Here is a 16,577-nt window from a genome sequence, read left to right as displayed (position 1 = left end):
GAGGCGGAGCCAAGATGGCGGCGTGAGTAGAGCAGTGGAAATCTCCTCCCAAAACCATATATATTTTTGAAAATACAACAAATACAACTCTCCCTAAAAGAGAGACCAGAAGACACAGGACAACAGCCAGGGTACATCCACACCTGCGAGAACCCAGCACCTGGCGAAGTGGGTAAGATACAAGCCCCGGCCCGGCGGGACCCGAGTGCCCCTCACCCCAGCTCCCAGCGGGAGGAGAGGAGTCGGAGCAGGGAGGGAGAGGGAGCCCAGGACTGCTGAACGCCCAGTCCTAGCCACCTGCACCAGAGCGCAGACACACAGTGCGTGGGGTGCTGGAAACTAGGGAAACAGGACAGTAAGACTTCTGAGCAGGTCCCTGCAGCCAGCGCCCCGGGAACAAAGAAAAGCAAGTGCTTTTTGAAAGTCTTAAAGGGACAGGGACCCCACAGCTGGATGGGAGCATCCCGGGACACTTAGCCCAGCAGCTGGGAATCCGGGGGAACTCTGGGCATCCCAACCCCCTGTGCCACAGGGCAGTTCAGAGGCCCCTCACAGAGATAAACAGCCTCCCGGCCATTCCCCTTCCTACACGGCTCTGCCATATCAGAGCAGCAGCCTGAGGCAAGCCACACCCACAGCAAATGCGGAGCTAAACTACATAGAGGCTGGGCAAGAATCAGAGACCCAGTCTGCGTGCAGCTGCCCAGCACAGGCTGCTAGAGGTAGCTGTTCTCCAAGGAGAGGGAGGCCACAAACCAACAAGAAGGGACATTCTCCCAGCCGTCACTTGCCCCAGCTCTGCAAACTATCTCTATCACCATGAAAAGGCAAAATCTGAGACAGACAAAAATGACAGAGACAACACCTGAGAAGGAAATAGACCTAACCAGTCTCCCTGAAAATGTATTCAAAATAAAAATCATAAACATGCTGACAGAGCTGCAGAGAAATATGCAAGAGCTAAGGGATGAAGTCCAGAGGGAGATCACAGACATCTGGAGGAAGATTACAGAAGTGAAACATACTCTGGAAGGATTTATAAGCAGAATGGATAAGATGCAAGAGGCCACTGATGAAATGGAAACCAGAGAACAGGAATGCATAGAAGCTGACTCAGAGAGAGAGAGATAAAAGGATCTCCAGGAATGAAACAATATTAAGAGAACTGTGTGACCAACCCAAAAGGAACAATATCTGCATTATAGGGGTACCAGAAGAAGAAGAGAGGGAAAAAGGGATAGAAAGTGTCTTTGAAGATAATTGCTGAGAACTTCCCCAAGCTGGGGGAGGAAATAGTTGCTCAGACTATGGAAGTACACAGAACTCCCAACAGAAAGGACCCAAAGAGGACAACACCAAGACACATAATAATTAAAATGACAAAGATCAAGGACAAGGACAGAGTATTAAAGGCAGCCAGAGAGAAAAAAAAGTCACCTACAAAGGAAAACCCATCAGGATATCATCAGACTTCTCAAAAGAAACCTTACAGGCCAGAAGAGAATGGCATGATATATTTAATGCAATGAAACAGAAGGGCCTTGAACCAAGGATACTGTATCCAGCACGATTATCATTTAAATATGAAGGAAGGATTAAACAATTCCCAGACAAGCAAAAGTTGAGGAAATTTGCCTCCCACAAACCACCTCTACAGGGTATTTTAGAGGGACTGCTCTAGATGGGAGCACACCTAAAAAGAGCACAGAATAAAACACCCAACATATGAAGAATGGAGGAGGAGGAATAAAAAGGGAGAGAAATAATCATCAGGCTGCATTTATAATAGCTCAATAAGTGAGTTAAGTTAGACAGTAAGGTACTAAAGAAGCTAACCTTGAACCTTTGGAAAGCACAAATCTAAAGCCTGCAATGGCAATAAGTACATACCTTTCAATAATCACCCTAAATGTAAATGGACTGAATGCACCAATCAAAAGACACAGAGTAATAGAATGGATAAAAAAGCAAGACCCATCTGTATGCTGCTTACAAGAGACTCACCTCAAACCCAAAGACATGCACAGACTTACAATCAAGGTATGGAAAAAGATATTTCATGCAAACAATAGGGAGAAAAAAGCAGGCATCACAATACTAGTATCAGACAAAATAGACTTCAAAACAAAGAAAGTAACAAGAGATAAAGAAGGACACTACATAATGATAAAGGGCTCAGTCCAAGAAGAGGATATAACCATTATAAATATATATGCATGCATTACAGGTGCACCAACATATGTGAAACAAATACTAACAGAATTAAAGGCGGAAATAGAATGCAATGCATTCATTTTGGGAGACTTCAACACACCACTCACTCCAAAGGACAGATCCACCAGACAGAAAATAAGTAAGGACACAAAGGCACTGAACAACACACTAGAACAGATGGACCTAATAGACATCTATAGAACTCTACATCCAAAAGCAACAGGATACACATTCTTCTCAAGTGCACATGGAACATTCTCCAGAATAGACCACATACTAGGCCACAAAAAGAGCCTCAGTAAATTCCAAAAGATTGAAACCCTACGAACCAACTTTTCAGACCACAAAGGTATAAAACTAGAAATAAATTGTACAAAGAAAGCAAAAAGGCCCACAAACACATGCAGGCTTAACAACTTGCTCCTAAATAATCAATGGATCAATGACCAAATTAAAATGGCGATCCAGCAATATATGGAAACAAATAACAACAATACAAAGCCTCAACTTCTGTGGGACACAGCAAAAACAGTCTTAAGAGGAAAGTATATAGCAATCCAGGCATATTTAAAGAAGGAAGAACAAACCCAAATGAATAGTCTAACATCACAATTATCAAAATTGGAAAAAGAAGAACAAATGAGGCCTAAAGTCAGCAGAAGGAGGGACATAATAAAGATCAGAGAAGAAATAGACAAAATTGAGAAGAATAAAACAATAGAAAAAATCAATGAAACCAAGAGCTGGTTCTTTGAGAAAATAAACAAAATAGATAAGCCTTAGCCAGACTTATTAAAAGAAAAAGAGAATCAACACACATCAACAGAATCAGAAACGAGAAAGGAAACATCACGACGGACCCAACAGAAATACAAAGAATTATTAGAGACTACTATGAAAACCTATATGCTAAGAAGCTGGAAAACCTAGAAGAAATGGACAACTGCCTAGAAAAATATAACCTTCCAAGACTGACCAAGGAAGAAACACAAAATCTAAACAAACCAATTACCAGCAAAGAAATTGAAGTGGTAATCAAAAAACTATCCAAGAACAAAACCCCCAGGCCAGATGGATTTACCTTGGAATTTTATCAGACATACAGAGAAAACATAATACCCATTCTCCTTAAAGTTTTCCAAAAAATAGAAGAGGAGGGAATACTCCCAAACTCATTCTATGAAGCCAACATAACCTTAATACCAAAACCAGGCAAAGACTCCACCAAAAAAGAAAACTACAGACCAATATCCCTGATGAATGTAGATGCAAAAATAGTCAACAAAATATTAGCAAACCAAATTCAAAAATGTATCAAAAGGATCATACACCATGACCAAGTGGGATTCATCCCAGGGATGCAAGGATGGTACAACATTCGAAAATCCATCAACATCATCCACCACGTCAACAAAAAGAAGGACAAAAACCACATGATCATCTCCATAGATGCTGAAAAAGCATTCGACAAAATTCAACATCCATTCATGATAAAAAGTCTCAACAAAATGGGCATAGAGGGCAAGTACCTCAACATAATAAAGGCCATATATGATAAGCCCACAGCTAACATCATACTGAACAGCGAGAGGCTGAAAGCTTTTCCTCTGAGATCGGGAACAAGACAGGGATGCCCACTCTCTCCACTGTTATTCAACTTAGTACTGGAGGTTCTAGCCACGGCAATTAGACAAAACAAACAAATACCAAATACAAGGAATCCAGATTGGTAAAGAAGAAGTCAAACTGTCACTATTTGCAGATGACATGTTATTGTACCTAAAAAACCCTAAAGACTCCACTGCAAAACTACTAGAACTAATATCAGAATTCAGCAAAGTTGCAGGATACAAAATTAACATACAGAAATCTGTGGCTTTCCTATACACTAACAATGAACTAATAGAAAGAGAAATCAGGAAAACAATTCCATTCACAATAGCATCAAAAAGAATAAAATACCTAGGAATAAACTTAACCAAAGAAGTGAAAGACCTATACCCTGAAAACTATAAGACACTCTTAAGAGAAATTAAAGAGGACACTAACAAATGGAAACTCATCCCATACTCTTGGCTAGGAAGGATTTATGTCATCAAAATGGCCATCGTGCTCAAAGCAATATACAGATTCGATGCAATCCCTATCAAATTACCAACAGCATTCTTCAATGAACTGGAACAAATAGTTCAAAAATTCATGTGGAACCACCAAAGCAATCCTGAGAAGGAAGAATAAAGTGGGGGAGATCTCGCTCCCCAACTTTAAGCTCTACTACAAAGCCACAGTAATCAAGACAATTTGGTATTGGCACAAGAACAGAGCCACAGACCAGTGGAACAGAACAGAGACTCCAAACATTAACCCAAACATATATGGCCAATTAATATACAATAAAGGAGCCCTGGACATACAATGGAGAAATGACAGTCTCTTCAACAGATGGTGCTGGCAAAACTGGACAGCTACATGTAAGAGAATGAAACTGGATCACTGTCTAACCCCATACACAAAAGTAAATTCAAAATGGATTAAAGACCTGAATATAAGTCATGAAACCATAAAACTCTTAGAAAAAAACATAGGCAAAAATCTCATGGACATAAACATGAGTGACTTCTTCATGAACATATCTCCCCAGGTAAGGGAAACAAAAGCAAATATGAACAAGTGGGACTATATCAAGCTAAAAAGCTTCTGTACAGCAAAGGACACCATCAATAGAACAAAAAGGTATCCTACAGTATGGGAAAATATATTCATAAATGACAGATCCGATAAAGGGCTGACATCCAAAATAAATAAAGAGCTCACACACCTCAACAACAAAAAGCAAATAATCCAATTAAAAAATGGGCAGAGGAGCTGAATAGACAGTTCTCTAAAGAAGAAATCCATATGGCCAACAGGCACATTTAAAGATGCTCCACATCGCTAATCATCAGAGAAATGCAAATTAAAGCCACAATGAGATATCACCTCACCCCAGTAAGGATCGCCATCATCGAAATGACAATCAACAACAAATGTTGGTGAGGTTGTGGAGAAAGGGGAACCCTCCTACACTGCTGGTGGGAATGTAAATTAGTTCAACCATTGTGGAAAGCAGTATGGAGGTTCCTCAAAATGCTCAAAATAGACTTACCATTTGGCCCAGGAATTCCACTTGTAGGAATTTACCCTAAGAATGCAGCACTCCAGGCTGAAAAAGGCAGATGCACCCCTATGTTTTTTGCTGCACTATTTACAATAGCCAAGATATGGAAGCAACCTAAATGTCCATCAGTAGATGAATGGATAAAGAAGATGTGGTACATATACACAATGGAATATTACTCAGCCATAAGAAAAAAACAGCTCCTACCATTTGCAACAACACGGATGGAACCAGAGGGTATTATGCTCAGTGAAATAAGCCAGGCGGAGAAAGACAAGTACCAAAGATTTCACTCATATATGGAGCATAAGAACAAAGGAAAACTGAAGGGACAAACAGCAGCAGAATCACCGAACCCAAGAATGGAGCAATAGTTACCAAAGGGAAAGGGACTGGGGAGGATGGGTGGGAAGGGAGGGATAAGGGCGGGGAAAAAGAAAGGAAAAAAAAAAGAAAATCATAGGGATAAAGGAAAAAAGTACCAGCTGTGGTAAAGGATGTATTAATTATCTTATTGTGGTCATTATTTCACAATCTTTGTGTAATAAGTATATATATAATTCATATGTATATCTCTATATAAGTTGTACACATTAAACATGTGTATTTTATTTGCCAATAAAAAAAATATTTTTATTACAAAAAAAATGATGAACACATTGACTTCTGTCCTTTCTCTCAGCATTACCAAAAACAAATCCTCACCTTGATGTTATTTATGGAAATTTTTTAACACCAAAGATGAAAGGAACATTTTAAACATAAGCAGAAAGGAGAAAGAAACCAAGAAAAAGGTCAAATTGCCAGCAAAGGAAAAACAATTCAACTGGCAGCATACTTCATTTTGGCAACAATAAAGACTAAAAGACTTGAAATAGCATCTTCAAAAAGCGAAAAAAATTATCAACCTGGAATTCCATAACCTGTAAACCATTATTTCAGTATGATAATGCATAGAATACACAGTGATAGGAAAAACTACTGAGAAAAACAGTAATCTCACAAACATTATGTAGAGTGAAAGAAGCCAGGCACAAAAGAGTACCTACTATATGATCCCATTTATATGAAATTCAAGAAATAGGCTAAATCAGTAGTGGTAAGTGTCCAAAAAGGGAGGGGTGAGTATTGACTGAGAAGGGGCATGAGAGAACCCTCTGGTGTGATGGAAATATTATAACTCTTGAGCTGACTGATATTTGCTTGGATGTACACGCAAAAATTCATTGAGCTAAACCCTTTGCATGCATGCACATCACATACCTCCCTGTATGTACATGGACCTCCCAAAAAAAAGATATATTTTCTAAAAGAGAGGGTATAATAAAGGCTTTTTAAGTTTGCTTTTATAAATGCCCAGTAAAAACTTGCTAAAGATGAATTTCTGAAAGAAGGAGCTAGAACCCAGAGGATCAGAGGGGGTTTTAATAATGAAGTGAGAAAAGAAAGTGGTAAATAAGAGGCTTCATTTAAATAAACATTGACTAACAACAATAATGATGTCTTTGGCAGGTGGGGCTTCAAAGCAAGATGGAATTAAAACACTTGATAACAACCAGTGAATGTGGTAGGTGCTCATTGGAGTCAAAGCATTTTAAGATCCTTGCTTTTTTCTGGAGGAGGGTAGAAATGTTGATTAACTCTGATTCAATGTTAAAAATTTAAGGTAGTCACAAGTACAATAGAAGCAGAATATCTAGCTTTCATATTGATTGATTGTAAAATAAGAATTAAGAAGTTATTCAATCTAATAGTAAGCCAGAAAGGAGAAAAGCATGGTAAATAGAAAAAAATAATGGAAGAAATAGGTCCAATTAAATTTAGTAATTATAATATAAATGTAATTTGTTAACAGATATAACTTATAACACATTAGAAGACAGAAATTCTACCATACTATTTATAAAAGAGACTCTCAAACAAAATTTCACAAAGCCAAAGGCATAGATACATCAGGAAGACTTTTTAATGAGAGTTGACATAATTCCATCAGTATCGTGCAAAAACATAAAGGCAAAAACATTCTTTAGGAATAATTCATAAGGAAGATAAAAATCCCTAGCCTGAACCCTCAAAGTACATAAAGCAAAATTTGATATAATGACAAGGAGAAATAGACAAATTCATAATTAAGTGGGAGATTTTTAACGCACATCCCTTAGAAAATAATACCTTAAGTAGATAGAAAATGACCAAAGATGTAGAAGAGTTGAACAACACTATTAATGAACTTGATTTGGACTATATAAAGACCCCTGCCCCAATAGTTAGGCCATATACATTCCAAGCTCTACAAACATCATTTACCAAATTGTATATGTATTAGGCCACTAAAGAAGTATAGATAAAGAGTAAGCCAGACAAAGTATAAGACAACTGGGAGCACTGAGGCTTGTGACAAACAGGAGACAATGTGCCTTCTTAAGGCAAAACCAATAAAATGAAACAAAAATACTCTGCAGCCTATACTCCCTGGTTTGAAACTTCTAGTTATTGCACTGTTCTGAAATCACCCAGGCCAAACATCTGCCACTGCCTTCCTATCCTGTTGCCCATTTGCTAATCTTTTGACAACTCACAGACAGCTGTATTCAAAGAAGGGAAAGGTGTTACCAGTGGCTAAGACTCTCCCATAATCAGTCGTCTTTGGACTTATGAACACTTCTGATATGGGGTGACAGGGCATCAGGAAGCAGGGGCAGGAGAGGAAGAGGCTTATCTTAAATTAGGTTGGAGGATTCTGTGATGACTTTGGGGTTATTCATTGTTCCTGGTCCTCAGAAGTTCACCCCTAGAAGTTGTATGAAGTCTTGATCTGAAGATGTTGAAGAATGGGTCAAAGAATTTTCTTCCTGGATACAGTTACTACTTTATGTGTTGAATACATTCAATAAGTACCTATGCTTTGTTGTGGCTGAAAGAACTGTATGACCCTGTAAAGACTTGCACATAGCTTACTGTGGTGAGTTAGCAAGCACAGGACTTACCAGGAGCACTGTAGGACTTCACTTAGACATCTAATTGTCTCATATGCTTTTGGCAGGTTTACCAATAACATCAGTATCGTGGTTATAATATTCTAGATTTGGTGTGTATTGTCCTAATTTGTTAATCTATAGCATTCTTAACTCTTTATAAATGATTCATGCTAGCCTCTTGTTCAGTTAGATTTTAGTGTCTCTTCTGGATCTTTTGCTGACCTGAAAATTCTACAGGCAGCTCCATTTTTAGGCTGATGAAAGGCAGTGATCCCTGCAGCGATCTGTGCTGTCTCCCCCAGGTACTTTCCTTCAAGCTTGAAACGGTTCCATTTATTACCATGAATCCCTGCCCCAGAGAACATTTTAGCTGAATGTTTGCTAATTTCCTTTTCCGCTCTGCTTTTGCACACTGGATATCAGTCTGTCTCCTAAAATCTTTCTTTACTTTCTTAAATCAAGGCTTCGATCACTAAATTATGCATCTCATGGGTGTTTTTGGTTGACAAAAAAGGAATGAAACAACCCATCACAGTTAATTTCACAGTATAATTGAATAGCTAAAGCAGCTATTGAGAGTGAGCATCACCCATACCTCTAAGGAGTAAGTAATACTCAGGTTCGGATTTTTCTAAAGGTGATAACAATTGGTCCCTTTGCAAAGAGTAATAAGTGACAGCAGTACTTGGTCACAGACTCCCCCTGGGCATCAGAGTTCTTACCATAGAGGCTGTCTTGGTTGGCTGCATTTGTGTCAAATTGGAGAGGCTGTCCAGTCCAACTGTGTCGGCAAAGTTCTGGTCTTGGTGTCTGCATCCAGCATCTGGTGCCCCATTTCTCCTCTTAGGGTTTCAAGCTTTACTGTATGGACTGAACAAAGATGTAAAATGCTTTTGCGTGTCTTACTAACCAAAGGAAACCTGGTTTTGTTGCACATCCAGGTATATTTGAACCAATTCAGTATTCTCCACTGATACAAAGCAGAGGGATATGGCAATGTGATAGGGATAGATTCATCTGGATTATGTTTGTGTAATTGCTGGGCTTTAAGGGTTCATGGGAAAGACTTCATTGACTGCATGTGAGGCCCCTAGTTGGAGAATTATCTAACTTTTTCTGATTTAGGCTCAAGTAGCAATTCATGTTGAGCTATAAATGTGAAAGTTGGGTGGTTTTTTTCTTTCTTTTTGCCACTGAACTGCTCCCTTGTTTTAGGTTCCTTCTTTAGAATAAGATTAAAATAGTCACCTGGGTTATAAAATTTGACAGTTAAATGGATAGTATCCTCATTACCTAAATAGCTCACATAATTTTTGTGAATAACAGTAAGGCCACAATAGATAAGTGAGCAGAGGACATGAACAATCCCCTAAGGAAAAAATCCAGATGGCCAGTATGCATTTTAAAAACCATTCAACTCACTAGTAATCACAGAAATGTCAAAACAACCATGAAGTATCCCTTCTCATCTCTAACATTCTACTCTGGTAGGTTACTTAAGGTTTATTTCTAAAAAAATTTGATTATAAAAAGGCAACAAAGATTCTGATGTGACCTTGTTAAGTTGATACATTTTGATATATATTGCCAAAATGCTTGCTCAATGGTTGAACCAATTATACTCCCAAATAGGCCAATATGTAGAAGAGATGCCTCTCTCTCTGTGCTCTTGTATATAGTGAGATGATCCATTCTCAAAATGCTGCCAAGTGAGCAAACAAATTACTGCACAATTATATGATATAATACTTTAGTAAGTGTATACTTATGAAGATTTTATATAACTCAGAAGAGATGCTTATGAAAAGGATAAATGACCTTTTGGGTAGCCCCAGCCCCTACACGTCCCGTAGCCACACAGAGTCTAAGGGAGGATGAAGAGTATATGATATCCAGTGCCCGCTGATCACCAGGTTGTTACCATTCCTTTTATTCCCACTACATGCAGCCCAAGGGATGTTTAAAATCTGGGTATAACAGCCCAGCCAGTAGTATAGCTCATTTCCTCCCACACCCTGGAAAATAGTTGTGCAAATATTAAGACTTGTTTCCATGGTTAAATCATCCACTACTGTTTGAAAGAAGCCTGGACTCTCTCCGAGCAAAATGAGTTTGTGATGTTGAAATGTTCTTGGCAGTGGTGCCTCACTTAGTTTTGAATACTTAAATTATGGGGATGTTATCCTCTCAGATGTGTGCAAGAGATCAGAGTCATCAGTAGTTCTGCTCTCTTAGCTCATTCTCCCTCTTACCATCTGTTAACGCCTTAAGAAACTTGTCTTGTGAAGAGAGCTGGTTTCCACAGGCATCCTTTCTCCTGAATCAAAATGAACAGACAAAGCTCTCATAGAAAGATTTACCTTTGAGTCTGAGATATCACCATGTGTGGTTTTTTTAAACCTAAAAATAGCTGCCATTCTTTGCTATTTTAAAAAGGATGTGCCTTATTTGAGAGGCAGCAGTAAAATCTCACAATCAAAATAATTTTATTTTTAAGGGAGAAAAAATTAGAAATGATGAAATATTTTGACTGGTGCAGCAATGAAGCACTGTTCTTATCAGCACATCAGGTGAGTCTTCACTGTATAATATTCAAGTTCCCTGCACATGCTGGGCACTGATGGAAGCTTTGGGGTCTGTGTCTGTGCCGATTCCTTGGGCATGGAAATATTAGAGGTTTAGATTCCTTCTCATCAAAAACCATGGATAGATCACAAGTGAGCCACGTACACCTATATCTAACTTCTTCAAGTATGGAATTTGTGGGGCTTATTAATTCTATAAAGATGTCTCAGTGTAAAGAGGATGAATGGGCTTCAGAAAGTGACACCCTGGGGTCAAGTTCTGGCTCTGCTAGATACTAACCACATGATCTTAATTTACTTAATGCCCTGTGTTTGTTTCTTCACCTGAAATGTGGGAATAACGACACTCACTTGGCAGAGTTGTGAAGATTAATGGTAAGATATGTAATAGAGAGGAATCAACATACGTTCACCACCATTAATATTTCCTTAGCATTTTATTAACATTGTACATAGGTGTTTGAATGAGTTGCTTTTCAAATGACTTTAAGATTCACACAAATTGCCCACAATACACTTTGGGTTACATTTCTAGTTGGGATGAGTTTTTCTGGGTGATCTGCATGGACCCTTTCTACTAACATCACGCCGGATTGCACGCCTCGTGAGCCGGCTCAGAGGGCCCCTGGTGGTTTTCTGAGACATGGGAACAGAGGTCTTTTCACCAGAAGAACTCATACAGGATTCAGTTCACACTTTTATATTCATTAGCACCATGCTGAACCAAATATATTTAATTGGGTGCTTAATAATTCTGATTTAGGCACTTTATAGGGTGTGAGAAAGATATATTCTATTTCTGCCAGGAACTTGTAATGTGAAGATCCCAGAACATTCTGTAAAAAAGAAAAAAAAAGCTTTGCTCATAACTTAGAATTCTCAGTTCACTTCTTAGGCCTCTTCGTCCCAGTCTTAAACCCTATGAAGATCTGTCCAAAGGTGTCCACACTGGAAATGATCCAAATTTCCATCAATAAGGAAGAGATGAACAAGTTGTTCATATGATGGAGTCCTACTCAATAAAAATTTCTGAATTACTGATATATACAACATGGGTAAATTTTGAAAACATTATGTTGAGCCAAAGAAGCCGGACACAAAAGAATATATGCTGTATGATTTCATTTTTGTGAAATTCAAGAAGAGGGAAATCTAATCTGTGATAATAGAAGTCAGAATAGCAGTTATCTCTGGGGATACTGACTGGGAAGAGGCAAAAAGGAATTTTATAGGGTGATGGAAATGTCCCATCTTATAGACAGACACAAGGTGTGTGCATACCCACACGCATGCATGCACACTCATTCATCAGGCCCTCAGTTAACATTTGTGCATGTATGATACAGTATGTAAGTTACACCTCATTTTTTAAAAAAATATTCAAGTTATGATACCATTTTTTCTGGGAAAGGTGAGGGAAGAAAGTGATTAACTCAAAATATCAATCTTTCTAGAGTTTACATTTTTATAAGCTCTGAACTATAAAATGAATTTACCTTTGAGCTCTGATTTTAAAACTAAGTAAAACTTGTCAAGGTACCTTCCAATAGATGAATGAATGGATCCCAGTGTTTTACAGTAAAGTTTTATCTGAAATGGCATAAACGGTACTCATTTTAACAGTGAGTTACAGAGGTCTAGCCCTGCAATGCTGGAAGGCGTATCTGTTTTGAATGTAGAAGTGACATGGATTTTAAATGTCTCTTTGGATACATCGATATCTCAATTCAGAGAAATGAACAAATTTTATTATAAATTTGTCTTCCCATCTTGGATTATCCATGGGACAATTAGGAGGGTAAATTACTCAGAGTTGAATGTAGCATGTATTTGAACTCAATGTAATTGATTTTCATTCAGGACATCTTCATTTTATGCATAAAGAATTAGCCATTAGTTGGTTACTTTCCGTTTGTTCTGTGGTATACTTTTTCTAAGACTTGAAGAGAAAACACAGTGAATCAAGTAAGGAGGCAGCATATCTAGGCATACCTAAACATAATAACACCCAACTTACAAAGATCATCTGGAAGGCAAACACCAATTGTATTACTTTACTTCACTTTTCTCCTTAAAACCTTCATGACGATTGAAAAATTTGTAAACAATCTTTTCTGCTGCAGTGTTCAAAGCTTTCCATGATATTTTTTCTCAATTTTCTAGACATTTTCTCCCACTTTTCTGCAGGAACCCCCACCCTCAGCTTATTATCAAGAGTAAACTATGTGATATTCCTTAAAAACTCTCTGAACAATTCCATTTCAGCCTCTTAACACAAATCACTTTTTCCCCTACCATTTGCTTCCGTAGCCCTCTGCGTTAACCACAAACACCATGCCTGACACAGAGTAAACATTAATTACAGAATAAAGGGAAGTAGAGAAAGAAAAAACCTACATTTGTCTGAACAGCAAAAATTAAAAGGAAAAACGAATGTTTCAGATTTGCCATTTCATGGTACACAGATTTCACACTAATGAAGATTTCATGGAACCTTTCAAAATGTTTTTCCCTGCTTTCAGAACCTCATAATACCAAGTATTAAGGTTTTCATTCCAGGAAGGAAAAGATCATGCATACCCTTTTATAACAAAATAGTTTAACAGTTGCAGGGGAAAAAAAAACAGAAAACAAAAGATTTATTCTGAAACTCGATAATCCAAAGTGAAATAATTAAACAGATTATATTATTTAAAAATATTAATGTTAAGTTTAAAAGCCCACAATCTGCCATGAGCTACAGTGTGTGACAACAATATGAGCAACTGTGACCTCATCCCTTGAAATCCATCACCAAGACTTAATAGCTGGCTAGAGATCCAAGATATCCATTGAATTATTTTTTCAAACATTTTTCTTTTCATAAAGTGTTTAATGAACATTATCTGAATGGAAAATATGTCAACAGTATTTTTTGTCATAACTAAGGTTAAACATTACTTCTGATAAGGTTTTAAAATACAAATATATGTATTATATATTTATACATATGTACATATATAATACCTATATTAATGTATTTTATACATACATATACATACATAGAGTATATCTACATATCTGTGAGATGTCCAATAAATTACTTGTACATGGAGGGGCAGTATATTGCTCCTCCTCACTCCTACCTCAGGACCTTTGAACTTGCCATTCACTCTGTCTACAATGCTCTACCCCCAGGTAACTTTATGCCCACTCTCCCATCTCCTGTGTCTTCTACCTTGTTTGCTCCCTTTACAGCCTTTCTCAGAACTCATAGTATATATTTGATAACTTGTGTTGTAAACTCCTCAGTATAAGATCCACAAGGGCAAGGATCTTGTCTGCCTTATTCACTTTATATCTTTAGTGTCAACACAATGCCATACATGTAATAGCTCATTAAATATTTGCAGAATAGATGACTAAAAGATCATCTGATCCAACTCTCTACCATGCACATGAGTTCCCTTTGAATCATTACCAATAAGAACCTACAGTTGTGAATTAATTAAAGGGCACTTATAAAACAATATGGGAACAAACTGAGTACAAAAGAGGTAAAATAAAACAAATGAATGGCCCAAGTTGAGAAAGAGGAGGAAAATTTCAGAGAGCATTTAAAAGGAAGGGAGGGAAAATAAATCAATCTGGCCCTTTTAATACTATGGAAAGATGGCTGGTGGATAGAAACTACCTAATTTGTCTCAGAGTTTATTGTTTTTATTTCTCAGTGCCTGAGAAATCTATGGTTGCAAGTACAGTTTATGACATTATTTTAAAATAACTAAGTGGCCAAGTAAATAAAAGCAGGCCATGTGAAGGCTACTGATGAGAGTGTATCGTGAACCAAAGATTATAAGGTCCAATGCAGAAAACACTGGACATGCATATAGTTTGGATCTCATAACAACCAAGTCAGTGGGACACATATTATTGTTTAGATACAGAGACTGAGTCTCAGGGACATTAAATAACATGCCTTAAATTCATACATCTTATGCAAACCAGATCTGAGATTTGATACCAGATCTTCAGAGTCTAACACCTAATTTATGATGGAAAATTTTTTCAGCAATCCTGGGAAGTTATAAAAAGGAAATTAGAAAATTGTACCTCCTCTGCCCTAATGTAAGCCTCTTTTCCATACTGATTTCCATGTCAAGATATTTCTTTTTTAAATTCCAGACCTATTTCAAACGTCCTCTACTCTCATTTTCTCTTCTGCTATACTTTGTAACTATGGATTGAATTAATAGGAATTGAATTGTTTGGATTTAAAAGGTACTTGGTTGTGCAGTTACCCTCTTTTACCACGAGAGGCCACTTACAGGCCAGGGAGGCTGGGACCGCTACTGAGGGGTTTAGAAGTTACACAAGAACTCGGGAATTAAAATTGATAGACCATGTCATGATTCTTGACAAGGTGTGAAATTGATGACTCACTGGATCAAGGTGACAGGAAGTAAATATTTGTAGGGTTTAGACACCCTTGGAAGAGAGAGTAGAAGCGTATCAAGGATAAAAAGTGCTGAGGTGTGATTACCCTTGACATAATTTCTTTCATAAGCAAATCGTACTCTAACACCTGCTGCATCCCAGGTACCACACTGGCTGCTTGGGCAGTGACAGCGAGGACTCAGCCTGCCTTCCCCAACTTGCTGGCCAGTGACTGACAGCCTGCTTCCACTGGTCTTCTCCGTGCCGTGCTTTAGAGAAGCAGTTGCAAACCAAGAGCCTGCAGGGGCCCCTGCATCTGGGCTTGTTTGGTGCTGGCCCACATGCTGCTCTGTAACTTTATATTTTGCTTTTTTGTACACCCGGCTGGCTTCACTCATTTACCTTACCTGCTTGGCTCCTGTAGACGTTTGAGTTTTGTCCCGGTGATTTCCCTGTCCACTCGCCTTCACCTTGCCTGCTGTGAAGACAAGCGTTGTCTACCTGCGTGCTCATCTTTTGAAAGCTCTGGTTACCACCGCCCTGGGCTTCACCTGTCTTTCTGCCTCAGCGGCTGCTGGAACAAAAAAGATGTCAGCTACTTCTATTCCAGATGAGATCTGAAGTCAAATGACCTTGTTTGTCTCAAAGAGAAGAATCAAAGGGCTTTGTGGGGAGGAGGGGAGCCCAGTGATTAGCAGGATGTTCTAACTGGAGCGTCCTGAACATGGCCGGCCCTGTGGGTACCAACGGCCAAATGGTGGTGGCACCAGGCAGCCTCCAACAGCATAGGACTCTGTCCTTTCTCGTCCTGGTTTTTATGTCTTGCCCATCTTTCCCTTTTTCTTATTTTTTACCTTATTTCATCCACTTACTCTTTTTACATCTTTCTTCCCATGTTATCTTCTCATTGCTTTCTGCTCCCTCTGGTGGTGCTGCCGGGGCTGAATTTGGCCCTTAAGGTGGTGGTTGGCTGGTGCCATGTCTTCACTTAGATGGCATTTGAAGGCCTTTGGGCATGGCATTCACAGTGCAGCTCCTGCCGCAGTCCCCACTGCTCGAACAGTCACACTCCTACAGCTACATTCATTTAATTTACTTGCCATGCCCAGCTGTGATCCCACTCCTGGGCTCCAGAGGTTATTTAAATGAAAGAATGTGGTTTATCCAATATCCAGGAGTTCAGACATCTGACCACCTTTTTACCCTTTAATGGCTTCCACCTGTTAA

General features: G+C 38.6%; 1 protein-coding gene across 5 annotated transcripts in view; it reads left to right on the top strand.

Annotated features, from left to right (window-relative positions):
- The window catches only part of APBA1 (amyloid beta precursor protein binding family A member 1), a 190,692-nt gene that overhangs the window by 87,250 nt on the left and 86,865 nt on the right, over positions 1 to 16,577 (top strand). Inside the window, exon 2 of one of the 5 annotated variants that reach the window (XM_073228630.1) lies at positions 10,847 to 10,919. The exons of 3 other annotated variants lie outside the window; for them this stretch is intronic. The gene's annotated coding sequence lies outside the window, so the exon portion shown is untranslated. Of the gene's footprint in view, positions 1 to 6,883; positions 6,939 to 10,846; positions 10,920 to 16,577 lie in introns of all 5 variants that reach the window. One more of the 5 variants, XM_073228631.1, reaches the window with a different exon arrangement.

Source organism: Manis javanica, chromosome 2 (genome assembly GCF_040802235.1).
Source record: "Manis javanica isolate MJ-LG chromosome 2, MJ_LKY, whole genome shotgun sequence".
Lineage (NCBI taxonomy): Eukaryota > Metazoa > Chordata > Mammalia > Pholidota > Manidae > Manis > Manis javanica.
This window is presented reverse-complemented; position numbering and strand designations above follow the sequence as displayed.